The sequence below is a fragment of the Marmota marmota genome, unplaced genomic scaffold, assembly GCF_001458135.2.
Source record: "Marmota marmota marmota unplaced genomic scaffold, marMar, whole genome shotgun sequence".
NCBI classification, from domain to species: domain Eukaryota; kingdom Metazoa; phylum Chordata; class Mammalia; order Rodentia; family Sciuridae; genus Marmota; species Marmota marmota.
This window is the reverse complement of record NW_025999941.1, coordinates 5,418,827-5,433,153: the sequence shown is the minus strand read 5'-3', so window position 1 is coordinate 5,433,153 and position 14,327 is coordinate 5,418,827.

Below are 14,327 nucleotides of genomic sequence, written 5' to 3'. Positions count from 1 at the left end.
TGTCAAAGGAACAAAGAAGAGACCATAAGAATCCCTAACTGGAATACCGATGTTGAAAACAGCCTTGAAATAATACATTTTTGTGTGTGTATGTGCTGGGGGATTTGAACCCAGGGCCTCATGCATGCTAAGCAAGAAAGAATACATTTTTATAGGAAGCAAAGATGTATGTTGCCCTCCAGGAAATGTAAGGTGCTCAGATGTAATTAGGCTGACCTGTATTTTCTTGGTAAACCCTTAACATTAGAATAATGTCAGGGTCAGATTGGAGAGCAAGATTTGGAAGGCTATTATTCAGATGAAGGAAACATTAACAGTTTTTCCTCTGTAAAGGTAATGCCAAGCCTACATCTATAATACATGTAAGCATATTGAGTCATACATTGAACAAATCTCAGTAAGACCCAACCATATGCTGAGCACCATTATGAAAGCTGAGAGTATTGTGGAGAAAGTCTTTCTTTGCTAATGAACACTGAATGGGAAAGATAGACATAAACAATAAAATGAATAAATAAGATATTTTTCAGCATACAAATGCTATGAAGAACAGAACAGAGTAAAACATATCTTTTACTAGGTTTTGTGGTCCCCCATTTAGAATATAAATACCACAAGAGCTAGAATCTTGTCTATTTGTCAGTGTACCTACTTTGCTTGGTTATTGAATTTGACTGTGTGATTGTTTATGTAGGATTATTATGAAAGGTATCTGTAAGGTGCCATCAAAGCTCAGAATTAAAAAATAAATAAAATAAAAAAGGAGGAGTTTCAGCCAGGCATGGTGGTATACACCTGTAATCACAGCTACTCAAGAGGCTAAGGCAGGAAGATCTCAAGTTCAAGACCGGCCTGGGCAACTTAATTAGACTCTGCCTCAAAATAAAATTTAAATGTGAGTGAGGGTTGGGGATGTAGATCAGTAGTAGAGTACTTATATCTGTGAAGCCCTGGGTTCAATCTTCAGTATGTGCCGCAGTCTGGCTGGGCACAAATCACCAGCCACTGAAGCAGGAACAAACTTTATTTTTAAACTGCAGGAAAACACTTCACACAGCTCCCGGGGAATCCTCCCGAAATCCTCCCGAACGCCACGAGGCTTGTCCAGGAACCCCCAGCCGGAAATATCTCTCCCGGAAATCCCTCCTCCTGCACTTCCCCAACCAATGGGAACTCTCGGGGAATCCCCGGAAATCCCCACGAGAACTCCAAAATAGTGCGAGAACTCAAAAGTTGCGGCAGAGGCGGATAGTAATGCCTCGCCTGTCAATCAATACTGTTGGCAAAATGCCAGGGGCCATACAGACTCAGCCGTGGCTCTCAGCAAGTATGGGGGCTGAGTTCGGGTAGTGGGTAGTTCTAGCCAAAGATCCAGAGACAGAGAATTCTGGGGGAAGAACAATGTTAAATTCCCAAGGAAGCAACAAGTTTGGCATGTTTGAGAAACATAATGAAAGCCAGTGTGGCTGGAGAGCTATAAAGGAAAGAAAGTGAGGTTGGAACAAGAGGCAAGGGATAGAATAATAGCTTAGCCAAGGTATGACATTGGAGAGTTTAATCTGGGATGTTATATGACCTCATTTTTATTTTTAAAAGTTGATTCCACTGGGAGACTAAGGCAGGAGGATCGTGAGTTCAAAGCCAGCCTCGGCAATTTAGCAAGGCTCTAAGTCACTCAGTGAGACCCTGTTTCTAAATAAAATACGAAAAAGGGCTCGGATGTGACTCAGTGGTTACGCTCCCCTGGGTTCAAACCCTGGTACAAAAAAAAAAAAAAAGTCAATTCCAGAATTTATGTGGGGAATAGACTGAGGGAAGTATGAGAGGAAGCAAGAGATCAGTCAAGAGGAGAAAAGTTATGGTGGGGCCTAGTGCAAGGGAAGAAGTATTGAGAAGTAGCTGAATTTGAGTTGTATTCTGAAGATAGAATAACATGACTAGCTGATTGGAGGTGGATGTAAAGAAAAGAAGAGAGACAAGGAAGATTCCAATGGTATGGCCTGAGTAACTTGGTGGTTTTGGTGCTACTGACAGAGAAACTGGGAAAGGAGCAGAGTTTTTCCAGGCAAAAATTAACAATGTGTTTTTGGCCCTCTGAAACTTACAGTGCCTACTAGACCTCCAAGTAGATATGTAGATTAAATAGTTGACATAGGAACATGACAAGATGTCAGATCTGAAGCTATCTTTTTTATGAGTCATTACATTTATATTCTATATAAAGCTACAAGGCTGAGATCACCAAGGGAGGGCGTGCAGATATGAGCTCCAAGGACTCCTTGAATATCTGTCACAGGACGTCAGTTTTTGTCTTTGGATTATATAATATTTTATACAGAAATGCATTACATTATAGGTAAATTAGTCAGTTTTAAAACAGCACTTCCTTTACCTCTCTCTCGGCAAGTAGTAGGATGCCATCTTGGAAGGAAGCCATCTTGGTGTGAAGCACTAATCACACGGCAGCCCCTAGGACTTGCCAGTCTGTCATCACAATCATGGGGAGAGGCTCCAGTCCCTACCATGCCTCTCTCTCCCATCATAGGTCTTCCTGACTCCCCCAAGCCACTGTGGGGCCCTCTTTCTCCCAACATCTGTATTCCTCAGCAGACATTTATCCCTATGTTGTAGCTACTTGAGCAGAGCAAATGCTCTACTCTATGTTTCCCTTTCCTTATACAAAATTGTTTTTGTTTTTCTACTCTCTCTATTTGGATCTATCTAGGTTGTGATTGCTTATCATCCCTACTTTTAACAACATTGTAACTTTCTGGAGGGCAGGATATTCTTATATATCTTTCTATCCCTTATCAGGTTCTGAACTTCTCCATTTGGAATGTAAGTACCACAAGGGCTGGTTGTCTACTTATCACTATACTGGTTTTTTTTTTTTTGTTGTTGTTGTTGTTTTTTAATTTGTTTGTATGCTTTTTAGTTGTCAGTGGACTTTATTTTATTTATTTCTATGCGGTGCTGATAATTGAACCCAGTGCCTCACACATGCTAGGCAAGCGCTCTTCCACTGAGCCACACAACCCCAGCCCCCTATCACTCTACTCTTTGAGCCTGAAACAGTGTTCTCGAATAGGCACAAACAGAATGAATGAATACAATATCTGTTGATAAATTATAAATCTAGATAGGTGATCAGGTGTCCTGCCTCAATGCAAGACTTTCTCCCTTTTCCCTGGTAAGTATAACCTCCACTTTTGATCCCTATGAGCTTGACTACTACAGACACTAATACTGCCATATGGAGAAGTGTTTTACTTCTTACTACCTTTATGGACCCTCCACAGGTTCTGCTGATACTGGAATAGATGAAAATAGGGCTTATATTTATGGTCTGTGTAGTTGTCTGTAAAAACAGCCATCAACAATTTATTTCATCTCTCTATGGATATGTTGCTCCTTCCAAAAGAGGTGGAGTCTATTTTCCCTCCCCTTGAATCTAGATGACCTTGTGACTGTCTTTTACTAATAGAATGCAGAAGAAATAATGTTTTGTGACTTTGGGGCCTGGGACTGAAGAGATCTTGGAACTTTCATTTTTTGCTCTCTTGCAATTTAAGTATCATGTTTATTGAGAAGCCTAGACTTTTAGATGATGTGAAACTGCATGGAAAAAAGACTAGCTAATGCTCAGCCACTACAGCACTGCAAGTGAGGTGTGAAATGTGAATAAAACAGTCCTGGGTCTCTACCCCTAGTCAGGCTGTCCCAGCCAACCATATGAAGCAAGAATGAGCCAACTCTGTAGGTTTTCACCCAAAGTGTGTAAATCTGAAAAATAATATTTGTTTTGTTTTATTAAACTACAACTTTGGGGGTGATTTTTTATATAGCAGTAGGCAACTGAAGTAGGGTCTGTTTTAGCATCCCTTTTATAACAAATCTTTCAGAAACACATTGCATTTAAAAACAGCTTCTGTAAGATGGAGCAGAATTTAAAAAGCAATTATCCTTTGTTCTAGTTATCTCTCTTCTAGGAATCTAGAAAGATAACCTGGTAAAATTACAAAGAGATACATTGACTGTTCCTTGCAGTACCATTTGTAATAGCCACAAACTTTAAATAGCTCAGATATTTATCAGTAGAGTACCGGTTGAATAAATTGTGAAGCATTCATTTGATAGAGTAATGTGCAGCCATAAAAAACAGACAAGGACTACCTTTATGAACTGTCGTGGAGTGCGGGGCATGTTGGCACATGCCTGTAATCCTAGTGGCTTGGGAGGCTGAGGCAGGCGGATTGCAAGCTCAAAGCCATCCTCAGAAAACTTAACAAGGCCATAAGCAACTTAGTGAGACCCTGTTTCAAAATAAAATATTAAAAGGGTTGGGAATGTGGCTCAGTGGTTAAACATCCATGGGCTCGATCACTGGTACCAAAACAAACAAACAAACAAATTGCCGTAGAGTAATCACCAGGATATACAGTTGAATGAAGGGGAAAAAAAGGCAGAGAAAAGCACATTTAATATGTATGTGATTGTTTCTTTCTTTCTTTCTTTAATTTTTTTAAAGGATGATTTTTTTTTAAGTTGTCAATGGACCTTTATTTTATTTATTTATATGTGGTGCTGAGATTCGAACCAGGGCTTCACACATGCCAGGCAAGCGCTCTACTGCTGAGCCACAACCCCAGCCCCTGGTTGTTTATTTTTTTTTATGAAAGGACAAAATATAAAAATTTTAAAAGTAATTATTACCTATGGGTGAGGGATGGAATAGGATAAATGATAACATAGGACTATAACGCACAAACCTTAGACTATGCAAAACTGTATCTTAAAAACCCATTTTTTTTTCTGCAAATAAAACTTACAGAAAATGAAAATAGAGTGGGAATATAATGATATAAAAAGGGACTTAAGTCCATATGTGGTGCCTCAGGAGGCTGAGGCAGGGAGATTGTAAGTTCAAAGCCAGCCTCTGTATCTTAGGGAGGAACTAAGCAACTTAGTGAGACCCTGTCTCTAATTAAGTAAAGAAAAGGGACTTAGGGACATATCAACCAGTTGTAATTTATGACTTTATTTATATTTTTTAATTAAATAAAACATTTGAGGGTACAGTGGGGGAAGTTTAAACACTTGTCAGGTATTTGATTATATAAAGAAATTATTTTCTTTATAATAATGATAGTATAGTTATGCTTTTAAGAGAGTCTTTACATATTAGAGATACACATTGAAGTTTTTATGGATGAAATTATATGCTGTGGGAAGTGGTCTCACTGAATGACTGGCGTTCTCCTTCCAGTGATTGGAAGAGGCTCTGTCGGTCACTTTTGTAGTGACCTGGATATTGATTGTCCTGATCCTTGAAGTAGCATAATGTGTCTTCAGACGTAGGCATGCCTTCCTGCAGCCCCATGGGTCAAATTACTCTTACCTGTTCCTTTGTGATATTACCCCTTTGCCCTGTTTGGGATAGAATGTTCCATGGAAACACCCTTTGTGTGTCCCCTTCTCTTACTCTGCCTTTGGGTGTGGCCTTCCTAGATGTCATTCAGCCTGCTGACAGCAGACATCAGGAAGCTAGACTCAGCCCTCTGAAACCTGACCCCTTGCCTCATTTGAATGGCTTTTTCTCAATAAAAGGGTTTAGCACATACTTGCTCACTCTCTTTCTGCGGACCCTTAAGGTCAGAGGAGCCATCACAGGACCCCAAAGAAAAAGGTACCTCTGTCTCTTGTGTGGTTATTTCCCACAGCCCAGTTCCCTTGGAGTGATCTTTAGTGTTTTTGTTGCGAGGAACGCAACAATATTCCATTGAGAGTTGCTTCACAGTAATTAAATGGGGCCAGGAGCAGTGGTGCACACCTGCAATCTCAGTGACATAAGAGGCTTAGGCAGGATGATCACAAGTTTGAAGCCAGTCCTGGACACTTAATGCAACCCTGACTCAAAAAAATAAAAATGGCTAGGGTAGCTCAATGGTAGAGCACCCCTGGATTCAATCCCTAGTACTGCAATAATAATTTTAATAATTGTAATAATTATTAGATGGGTTAGTGAAATTATGGATAAAATAAGATTCACCATGAGTTAGCAATTAATGAATCTGAATGATTGGTTCATGAAAGTTCATTCTGTTGTCCCTTTTAGTTTTGTTTATATTTGAAATCTTTCAAATTAAAAAGTTTTTTAAAAGAGGGAGGTCTGGGACCAGGTGGCACATGCCTGTAATCCCAGCAGCCTAGGAGGTTGAGGCAGAAGGATCACAAGTTCAAAGCCATCCTCAGCAATTTAGCAAAGCCCTAAGCAATTAAGAGAGACCCTGTCTCAAAAAATAAAAGGGGCTGAGGATGTGGCTCAGTGATCAAGCACCTCTGGGTTCAATCTCTGGTACCAAAAAAAAAATAGAGGGTCTCTAAGACTCAACATTTTAAAGGGCTCTGAATCCATTTTTCATTATAGTGTCATCTCTTGATCTTGATCCATTGTTCCAGATACAATGTCTGTATCAGTTGGAGATTGTATCAGTAAAATCATGATGAGTCTATAGAACTGTGTGTGATTGATGCCATGTAAGTGATATTAAAGTTATAATGAGTTCTAAGAGGATCAACTGTTTTTGTTGTTTTGCTTTATTTTTGTTTTTAAAATAATTTCCAGTGTCTTTATTTTCTTGCACACTTAGTAAAAGTTTTAGCTAACGTGTGCATAGTCCCCTTATCCTCTTCCAAACATGTATAATTCTGTCATTCAATCAACACACCCTTTGAGTGACTATGAGACTTCCTAGTGTTAAGGAGAGGCTGATGCTACCAAAAGGGTCACCAGCTCAGCCACACACCGTTGTAAATTTGCATGCTTACAGTGCCATTGCTATGCTTTGGATATGGCTTGAGTGTTTCCTCCAAAGGTTCATGTGCTGAAAGCTTGGTTCTCTACTGCATGCAGCTGGTTTTCTTTCTGATTTTCTGTCATTTATGACACAGCTGGGCAGGGCATGGGATGGAGAGTTCACCAAGACTCTGGTGCCATGCACTTGGACCCCCAGAACTGTGAATTAAATGAACCTATTTTCTTTATAGAGAACCCAGACTCAATATTGTATTATTGCAACACAAAACAAACTAATAACCAAGGAGTAGTCAAGGGTCATAATTCAGGACATTGAAAGGACAGAGGAAGGGCTTGGTTGTTTTGTCCTTTGGAAAGAGGTAGAAAGAATAACAGAATCAGGGTTGACTTTTTTGAAGGAAAGATGTAACCTGATGCCTTTTTGTTTGTAAAATTCTTTCATTTTTCCAATACCTGTCCTCTCCTCTCTGCACCAAAATGAATAACATAGATCAGCATTTTTCAGAGTGTCGTCTATGGATCAGCAGTATCACCCTCCCGTGGGAAGTGGTTCATACACATGCTTGAGCTCCACCCCAGACCTACTGAACCTGCAACTCTGGAGGTAGACCACAGGCCTATGTTTTAATAAGCCTTCCAGGTGGCATTGATGCTTGCTCTAGTTTGAGAACCTCTGGTTTAGAGAAAATTAGTCAGGATTCCATAAATGCAATTTAAAGAAGGAGAAAGAAGCCTAGTCTCTTATCAAGTTTTTTAAAAATGCTGATTACAGGGGAAATTTTGAGAGACTATAAGGTAAAAAATAGTTAAGCTTTACTGAGATCTTGACAGAGCAGTGGTTGTGGAGAAACCCATTCTCCACAAAGAGAACCACAAACACCGGCCTGGGTAGCTGCTGTCTGCCACCCAGGAGTGACTGCAGGTCAGAGAGATCTAAACTTATGGGGACCAGGCCTGTAGGATCTTTCTCTGAGATACCAATCTTTAGCCAGGGAGAACTGAGGCCAAAAAGTAAGTATAAAAGTAGTTACGTTTTTAAAAGAGTCGTTATATGAATGAGGGTACATAGGACAATATATTTATGGATGATAAAACTGATAAAATTGGGCTGGAGCTGTGGCTCAGAGGTAGAGCAGTTGCCTCGCATGTGTGAGGCACTGGGTTCTATTCTCAGCACCATATACAAATGAATGAATAAAATAAAGCTCTGTCAACAATTTAAAAAAATTAAAAATTAAAAATAAAAAAACAAAAATGGCTGGGAATGTTGCTCAGTGGTTAAGTGCCTCTGAATTCAATTATGTATATAATCAAATTAAAGTGGATTTTAATATTAAAAAAAAACTGATAAAATTATTATAAAAACATTTCTATTTATTTTCACTTAGTTTAAGTGACTACATGGAATAAAATAGCCTATATAGCTCTCTGTTTCTGATTTGCATTTTATTTCTACTCATACTTGTATTAATACCAAATGATACCAAGGCAGTTGAGTATCCAGAACCACAAACCACCATTTCTTATTCCCATGTCATTTACGTTTATATATTTTTTCAAGAAATATTTTTAGTTGTAGATAGACACAATACCTTTATTTTGTTTATTTTTTTTTATGTGATGCTGGGGATCTAACCCAGTGCCTCATGTATGCTAGGCAAGTGCTCTACCACAGAGCCACAGTCCCAGCCCTTATGTTTATATTTTGGAGATAGCTTAATAATACAAACCATAAAAAAATCATGCAGAAACATGTTTTATATCTGTGTCCTCACAGAGTGGTTTATCAAATTCTAGAAAAATAGATTTGTTGCCAGGCACAGTATTATACAGCTATAATTTCAGCTACTTGTGAGCCTGAGGTAAAGGTATCACAAGTTCAAAGCCAGCCTGGCAATGTAATAAGACCCTGTCTCAAAATTAAAAATAAAAAGGGCTAGAGATGTAGCTTAGTGGTAACACATCCCTGGGTTCACTCCCCAGTACAGAAAGAAAAAAATAATAATAAAGAAAATGCAGATTCTCACTGTATAACAAGTACATATTTTTAGTTTTATTTCTAATTTAGATCAACAAACTGGCCTTCTGATTTATGAATCATTGTCTTGTGAGTTTGGTTGGCATATGTCCATCACTGAGATATCAAATGCCTTTAATATACCGGCAAACTTGGTATCTCACCCAACAACTGAGAGATGCACTGCAGTCCAGGCTGCAGAGCTCACACTCTTCAACATTGTCAGTCAATTTCAATACTTTTTTTTTCCTGTTGAGCCTAGAGATAGCCTCAAAGTCCTTTTTGACACAATGCTCTGGAAGCTGTTACCACGTGACCGATGAGACCCTCTGGTTTTGCTGGCCTATGTAGTGACCTAACAAAATCAATCTTCCTCAATGTCCAGCCTCACCTCACTCTCATCTTTTCTTTTTCCCCAAATGATAAATAGGTTCTGATGTTAATCCAGAAGGTTTGGGTACACAATGGGGACCTGAGAAAGAAAAATAACATTTTAGGAAGTTAAGTCTCAATAGGATGACATTTTTCTACTTTTCCAGAGGCAAGCTCAAAGGTCCGCATGGAGGTCCCTTTAAATTCTAATACTACATGTGTTTTAGAACTCACCAGGAAGTTTCAGTCTAGGATTTACTACAAAAATAATAACACTGATTCCCATATTCAGATTATTTCAGCTGTATATAATAGAAAGTACTCCCAAATTGGTGGTTTAAATATAGTAGGTTTTTTTTTCTTTCATGTGAAAGAACTTAAGAGGAAGGTAAGGTTAGACTTGTATAGAGATTACCATTTTAGTTTGTAGCTTCTATTTGTAGGTCACTTCATGGGCTAAGTTAGTTTCCAAAACACATTTGCATCAGGAAGAAAGAAGGAAGGACAGATTTATCCAGTTGTCTGTTCTCTATTTAAGAAATTGTGGTAGGTAGCATAGTGACTATCCAATGATGTCCATTAGAATGAATATTTTACTTTATCAAAAATGACTTCACAGGTTTGATTAAGTTAGAGATGTGAGATAGGGAGATTATCCTGCATTATCTGGGTAGGCCCAATATAATCAAAAGGTCCTTATAAAAGGGAAGCATGCGTCAAAGAAGATGTAAAAACAGAAGCAGAAGCTGTAAGTGCCCTCTAGGAGCTGAATAAGCAAGGAAACAAATTCTTCCTCGGAGACTTGAAAGAACACAGCCCTGACAACCCATTTTAGACTTCTGTGATGGTTAATTTTAGTTATCGACTCAACTGGGTTCTTTACTAGTATGTGGATATCTAAAAAGGTGGTATAGTATTTATTTCTGGGTGTGTCTGTAAAGGTGTTTCCAGAAGAGATTGAGAGTTAAATGAGTGAACTGGGTAAAGAACATTTACCCTCAATCAATGTGGGTGGGCATCATTTAATATTTTGAAGACCCAAATAGAACAAAAAGGCAGAGGAAGGATGAAATTACATTCTGGGGATGGAATACCCATCTTTTCCTGCCATGGGAATCAGAACTCCAGGTTCTCTACCCCAGGACTTGCACAGTGGCCCACCAATTTCTTAGACCTTTGGCTTCATACTGAGAGTTGCATCATCACCTCCTCTGGTTCTCAGGACTTCAGGTATGGACTGAGCTATACAGTCGGCTTCCCTGTTTCTCCATTTATAAATGAATATTCTGGAACTTCTTAGTTTTCATAATTGGTGTGAGCCAGTTTCTATAATAAATCTTCTCTCTCCACCTACCTACCTATCTGTTCATCTATCATCTTATTGCTCTATTTCTCTGTGAAACCATCACTGATTGAGGTTTTGGTGTCAGGAGTGTGGTGTTGCTATACAAATATCTGAAAATGTAGAAGTGACTTTGGAACTGGGTAATTGGCAGAGCTAGAAGAAATTTGAAGTGCTTGCTAGAAAAAGTCTGTATTTCCATCAATGGGAATACATAATCTGTTGAGGGTAGATAAGATAGAATAGGCAATGGATAAAATTAGGGCTTTTTTTCACATGTAAAGGCCACTCCATGAAAATAATCAGATACAGTCCAAACATTCACCCCAAGCCTTTGTCCTGGAGTGGCTGGAAAATTTAAGTGGAGACAGACCTGAATGGTGTTACAGAAAAGTTCATACTCAAAAACTAAAAGGGCACAGCCAATTAGAAGGTCATGGGCCAAACCAATAGCCTCAATACTTTTCCAATACCTGTTTAGCATAGATTTTAACCAATATCCTTGGTATTTTTCTAAGACCTGATTACCCAGTAGCTATGTAAGTCACTAGCCTAGTACATTTAAGTGGCAACCCCTATCAGGGCCCTCTTACCCTGCAGGAACTCTGCCCTTTTCTTCTCACTGGAATAAATCCTACCCTTTTATGCTCACTCTTCCTTGACTTTAGATTTCAAAATTTCTAATTTTGTGAGACAAGAACCCAGAAAGGAGACACTGGTGGGCAGCTGGGGTCTGCTGCAACACTACAGCAGCAGAAGCTGAAAATCCAGTTTCAAGGGTTCAGAAGAAGAGGAGAGCTGTAGAGAAAGTGGTCATGGGGGCTGGAGATGTGGCTCAAGCGGTAGCGCGCTCGCCTGGCATGCGTGCGGCCCAGGGTTCGATCCTCAGCACCACATACAAACAAAGATGTTGTGTCCGCCGAAAACTAAAAAATAAATATTAAAATTCTCTCTCTCTCTAAAAAAAAAATGAGAGAGAAAGTGGTCATGATCAGAATGTTGGTAGGAAAGTAAAAGTCACATAATGACCACAATCTGCTGTCCACATTCCAATACAGTCCTCAATCCCAACTGCGGCAGCTCAAGTGAGCCTAGGTATGGTTTGGACCACTCTTCCAGAGGGCACAAGCAGGGGAACTTTGGTGGTATCCACTTGGTGCTACTTCTACAGGCATACCAAGTGCAAGAGCTGTGGGGGTATGGCTGCCCTGACCTAGATTTCAAAGTATATCTAGAGAGCCTTATGGCCCAGGTAGAGAACTGCCACAGGGGTGGGACCACTGCATAGAACCCTGACTAGGGCACTGCCTAATGGAGCTGTGGAAGTGGAACCACACCCAAGATCTGAGAACTGTAGCTCCCCCAGCACAACTCCAGCCTGGGAGAGCCTGACTTCAACCCATGAAATATGTCTCTTGACAGCCATTGAGGGGAAGCCAGCTGGAGCCTTGGGGCCCAACCCTCTTCCCCAGCATTCTAAAAGGTAGGACATCAAGACAAATAAAATTATTCTTAAATCTTAAGACTTAATGTTTGCTCTAAACACTTATTGTTTTGGATTTACATAGGACCAGTTACACCTTTCTTCCTAATTCTTTCTTCCTTTTGGAATGGGAGTGTTTATGATAATGCCAGTCACAGTGATGTATTTTGAATTATATAACTTGTTTGATTTCACAGGCTCACAGCTAGATGAGAGTTTGCATCAGGATAATCATACCTTGATTTCACCTATATCTGGTTTAGACTTTTAGATAAGATTCTAAACTGTAGACTTCGGAGTTATAACTTTGGGGACTATTGGAATGGAATAAATGTCTTTTGCATCTGAGAAGGACATGAATTTGAGGGAGCCAGAGGTGAATGCAATGGTTTGAATGTTTGAATCCTCCAAAATTTATATTTTAAAATTTAATCTCCATGGTAATGGCATTAAGGAGTGAAGTCTTTGGGAGGTAACTATGCCATATGGGCTCTTCCCTCATGATAGAGAATAGTGCCCTTATAAAAGAGCCCCATGGGAGCTCATTCACCCTTTCCATCTTATGAGGACACAGCAAGAAGTTACCATCTTTGATGAATGGAACCTCGTCAGATACTGCCACATTGGACTTTCCAGCCTCTAGAATTGTAAACAATAAACTTCTGTTGTTTATAATTTATCTAGTCTAAGGTATTTTGTTATAATAGCCCAAACAGACTAAGATAACTTCTGATCTCCGGAACTACAAAGTAATAAATTTATGTTGTATTAAGCCAGTAAATTCATTACAGCAGCAATATTCATTACAGCAGCAATAGAAAACAGGTAACTGAAGTTTTTACAGAGATCCCTCTCAAAAATTCCAATTGCAAATTAGCTAGAATTCACCTCATTGGTTAAAAGTAAGTCATATGACCACAGATGACTGCGAAGAAACCTGGGCACATTGAAAACTCCAATGATCTGAAACTAAGTTAATGAGAAAGAAGGGAATAATGGATGGTGAGTGGACAACTAAACGCCACTGTCAGTTAATAGGAGCCCAGTACTTTGCTGAGCACTTTTCATGTATTGTATTATTTACTGTTCACAACTCTAGGAGGATAGATACTTTCTTCATTTAACAGTTTCTCGGAGCAGATAAGTAACTAACTCACTAGATAATTTTCTGTTGGAGGACAATGATTGTATCCTGTTGTATTCTTCAAGACTAGCAACTAGTTGATACTAGGGATATAAGGAAGGTTAATTAGATTAATGAAATCCTAAAAGCAAATATTTCATCCCAGATCTGACTCCAGGGCCCAAGCTCCTGAGTAGTCTATGTGTGTATGTGCATTTGTGCACATGGGTATGCATTTCTACAGTGGGAATGCTGACACTGCTGCCATTTTAAAAAAATCAAAGAATGCAATCAGAAGGCGAAATTATCAACATAAATCAGTGGTTGTGACAAAAAAGGATGATGTCCATGAGGAAGTGACACTGACAAAAACTTCACATTAAAGGAACTCTCAAGGATATTTCAGGATGTTGAATGTGCAAAGGATAAAATGTTGGAAGCTGTTCCAAACTTAGAAATGGTATGACAAAGTGCCAAAACAGAAAGGATGCTCTGAAGGTAAGCGCTGTTCAAAGTACTCTTGGTAAGATTTGAACAGAGAAATAAAACATTTTATCAATGTTGTTAATATTTTAAATCCCAATTTATAACATACATATTAGCTATACTTTTAAAAATTCCCTATACATTTACAACTGACGATAAAAGAGTTTTCAATGTTTTGGCAAATTTTTTTATGGAGCACTGATGCTTTCTCCTACTAAGATTGCCTTGCACAGCTTCAGTTTGTGTGGTCATTTTTATGATTAGACCACACCAAGTGGGAACTACCTGGTTGTAGGTAAAACAAGAAGAAATTCAAAACAACGTAACTGTACTGTGTTTTAGCAACGTAAGTATATTTTAAAGTATATTTGGAGTTTGAAAAAATGGCAAAAGAACTGTAATATTGTAGACACATCTGCCAATGCAAAGCAGTAACTCACATAGCTATTACAATGGTGTGTGATAGATGTGAGGCAGAGATTATCTGGGTATTCATTTGCCTGAAAATGGATGAACAGGCGTGAATCACTATAATCTTTTATCAGAAAATATGGCAGCCAATATCAAACTATCTTAAACATTTAATTCCTTGAGGCATGAGTCTGCACCAATTAGAAGGTTATTTGAGTACAGACACCTCAGGACTCCAGCTCCTCTCTCTGAGCATTTCTCTTGACTCTGCCTTCT